Source organism: Odocoileus virginianus, chromosome 4 (genome assembly GCF_023699985.2).
Source record: "Odocoileus virginianus isolate 20LAN1187 ecotype Illinois chromosome 4, Ovbor_1.2, whole genome shotgun sequence".
Lineage (NCBI taxonomy): Eukaryota > Metazoa > Chordata > Mammalia > Artiodactyla > Cervidae > Odocoileus > Odocoileus virginianus.
Window position 1 is genome coordinate 10873622 of NC_069677.1, and position 4164 is coordinate 10877785.

Here is a 4164-nt window from a genome sequence, read left to right on the forward strand (position 1 = left end):
ATGTTTGGGAAATGTTTGTGCTACTATATTCTTCATTATCACTTCATCACTTCACTAAGACAAAGTTAATAGCAATCAATATGTATGGGAAAATGTCTGTGCTACTAGTCTCACCAAGGATTACTTTCTGTACAAAGCACCCTTAAAAACTGATAAGACAAAACCAACAGTGAGAATAGAAAATTGTGCAAAGGATACAAATAGACAATTCTCTAGTGAGTAAAGCCAAAGGCCCAACAAACATAAGAATATAGTCAAATTCACTAGAGATCAGGGAAATAAAAATGAAAGTAATGTAAAATTGCTTGACACCTATCACAGTGGCAAGAACAAACACAACATAGCAAAGCTTCCACTGATCAAAGGTGGAACAATTTAAAAGTATCTGTAAGAGTCACAACTACAGTGGATTGAAACACATCAAGTAAATTTAATCCATGAATTCACAGTGATGCTAAAAAAACAAGTCACCATTGAAGGATGCTAGGAAACCAATTCATTATTTTGAAAATTGGTAAAAAACTGGAAAGAGTCAAGCATTTTTCTTATGTAAATGAACTCAGGTAATCAAATAGCAGAGTGGAGGACATTTTTCTTTATAGATGTATTCTATGTCACAGATGAAAAAGGATAGCTAGTGTTGTAATCCTAGTGGATCTGGACACTGATCACGAGTGATTTGCTAACATCACAAGGGAGAGATAACCAGATATTATGTGAGTCCCAGTGAAGAAACTGACACCATCTGAATTATTCTTGTCATAAAAGTCAAACTCGAGTCTGACCAAGCCTCTAGACTCCACTACCAATTCACAGGAAATAACTAGGACAACATTCTACTACAACAAAGGGATGCAATCTGAAAAATTCAGACTGCAAGCAACTTCATGGCATTGTTAACCTGGTTCTTTTAACAAATAAATTGTAAGGAATAAAAAAATGGAGGGAGAGGCTGTAAGTTAAAAGACACAAAACACTTTAATTTGTTGCAATTTGTGGGCCTTGTTTGAATCTTGCATGCATGCCAAGTCGCTTCAATTGTGTCCAACTCTGTGTGACTGCATAGACTGTAGCCCACCAGGCTCCTCTGTCCATGGGATTCTCCAGGCAAGAATACTGGAGTGGGTTGCCATTTCCAACTCTAGCGGATCTTCCCAACCCAGGGATCAAACCAATGTCTACTAAGTCTCCTGCATTGGCAGGTGGGTTCTTTGCCACTAGCACTACCTGGGAAGCCCATTTGAATCCTTATTCAAACAAAATGTAAGCACTGGCTGACAATCTCATGAATAACTATTGTTAATATTTTAGATATTGTAATAATATTGTGTGCTTTTATCTTTTAGACATACACTTCTCTTTATAAATGAAATAATATGGTATCTGAAATTTGTTCTAAAATAATATAAAACATGGGAAGTAGATGTGATAGAGTCAGCCATGCATGGATGGTGGTTGAGGCTTCCAGAAAGGAACATGACAATTCATTACACACTCTGCCTACTTTTGTGCATGTTTGAAATTCTCCACAATAAGCAAACACACAGACACACACACCAAACACACCAAACCATCATTTCTATTGCTGATTGTGTGGTATGAATGAAGGTAATTCTCACACATTGCCAGCAGAAATGTAAAGTGTTACAATTTTTTCAGAAGGCAATTTGGCAAGGTCTATTTTTTAAAATACATATATACTTTGTTCCAGAAATTCTATTCCTGGGACCCTATTCCTTAGGAATATAAGTAGGAACCCAAGAAGCCACATTACAGATATGTTTACTGTGAAACTGTTTGTAGGGGAACCCAATCTATAGCAATCTACAGTATACAGCAGATTGGGTAGACTGGTCCACTCTCCCTCTAGTTAACCTTTTTATTGTGTGTCTACTTGCAAAGTCTGAAAAACTAAAGACATAATTCCCAGACTCCCTTGAAGCTAGTGTTCTAGACTGTGATTTAATTTCACCAGTCAGATGTCCAAGTGTAGCTCTGACAGAAATGATATGGGTCTCAAGTCAACAGTTCTGATAATAGTTTCCTGACTTCCCAGGTTGTAGCTAGGGTGGCATGACTCTGGAACCAGCAGCTGAGACATCAACTTACTGACTGTGATGGATATTGCATTTCCCTTGGGCGGCAGGTTCCATGGGACTGCTGTGGGAGTCATCACTGGAGGCCCAGCCTAGAATCTGGTATTTGGATCCCTCTAAGGATTTGGGCTTCCACAGTGGCTAAGACAGTAAAGAATCCACCTGCAATGCAGGAGACCCAGTCCTTAGAGTCGTAAAGAGATGGACACAGCTGAGTGACTAAACTTTCACAAGGATTTGGTTAAGTCCCAAATTACCTGTATTAAGTCACTTTCTATTTAAAATAATTAGTTCCTCGATACAGAGAAGATTAGCATGGCCCTTGTGCAAGGATGACATGCAAATTTGTGAAGCGTTCCATATTTTAAAAAATAATAATAATAAGGAAAGAATTTGTTTTAGCAATTAAAAATAAAATAAAATAATTCTTGTTAGATACAACTGATCCAAATTATTGAATAAATTATAGTATTACATCTCCAGATCATGGAATATTAAAAGAATAAATTAGATCCATATAAATGACATAGTAGAATCTAGAGTAGTAGCATATATATTTTCATAGGTACTTCTAAGTGTGAGAAAATGAAAGTACAAATGAGTATAATATGACCCATTTTTTTCAAAACAATGATCAACTCCCTGAAATCTCTATAAATATTAATACAAGGATCTATGTAGGATTTCACAAGCATGGAGAAAATATTGGTTATGAATATAGGTAACAGGTGTCTGGCTAGGGAATAAGAAAGGGGTTAACATGGGGAGAGGAGGTAGAGAATAAATGTTCAAAAAAAAAGCAAGCATGACAAGATTCTATGTATGTAAATTTATTGCAGTATGTATATTGCATGCATAAAAAATTCTTGAAAGGATAACCAACAATGTAACCTCAGTATGATGGGTGGGATTTACTTTCTTCTTTATATAATAATCAAATGTTTCTAATGAGCACTTTTTATATGATCAGGGGGAAAAAAGATATTTTCATTGTAGAAAAAAGCAAAAGAAAAAGTGACTTACAATAGTAACAAAAGCTATAAGGCACCCAGGACTTAATCCCACAAAAGTTTAACAAGATCTTTAGGGAGAAAATAAACAGAGCTTTATACAATACTAATGTATTAGAGATCTCAGTATAAATAACAATGGCAATTCTCTAAATCAACCTATAAATTCAAAACAATTCACCTAAAACTCAAGAGGATTTTTCATAGAACTTGATAAACTGATCTTTGAGTTCACATAGAAGAGTAAAAGGCCTGGAATAAGAATAAAGGATCACCACATCAGATATCAAGACGTTATGGAAAATCAACTATATTCCAATGACATTTTTAAAAAGATGTTATGAATTTGCAATAATTAAAACAGTGTGGTATTGCACAGAGGCAGATAATACATAAATGAAACAGACTAGAGACAGTAGCAATACACCCACATATATTGTGAAACTTGGTGAGTGACAGAGGTGACATTATACACTAGCGAGGAGGACAAGATAGCAACCAAAGAGGAGTTTCTGGCCTCCTTTCTGAATCCACCTTAGAGCGGCTACAAAAATCACTGGTAGGTCAATGAATATCAGAATATAATATAAAAACAAGAAACGTTCAGGAAGATAGGAAGTGGCTGTGTTTCAAATGCACATGGGAAATGGTAGTCTAGAATAGAAGATGGCAGGTGGAGGATGGGGTGTAGTAGTCTCTTATATATTTTTCCCCCCTCCACACTGTTCTGGGCAAGTTACTGCTCACCTCATCACTTCTGTGGGGCAGAGGAAGAGTAATGCTAGCACAGTGCCATTGGATATACTTACAACATATGGCAGAGCTGGAATCTGGCTGATGGGGAGCAGCTAATAACAGGTGCAGATCAGTGTCTTAACTCTAAGCAGCCCTAATTCTTATCCTAATCCCAAGGAGGAAGCTTTTGTAAAAGAGCAGAGCTGAGACAGGAAATACAGAAAAAGTCAACTAACGTGGGTAGGTAAGTAGGGAGTGATCAAGTCCAGACTGAAACAACAGAAGTCATCAGTGCAGGGAATATTTCCTACTGTTATACCACT

The 4164-nt window shown here is 36.6% G+C and overlaps 1 non-coding gene across 1 annotated transcript; it reads left to right on the forward strand.

Annotated features, from left to right (window-relative positions):
- The first annotated feature begins 2359 nt into the window (after positions 1-2359).
- Positions 2360-2463, forward strand: LOC139034898 (U6 spliceosomal RNA). The gene has a single exon (XR_011487476.1). It is a non-coding gene; the product is annotated as a U6 spliceosomal RNA (small nuclear RNA).
- The last annotated feature ends 1701 nt before the right edge of the window (positions 2464-4164 follow it).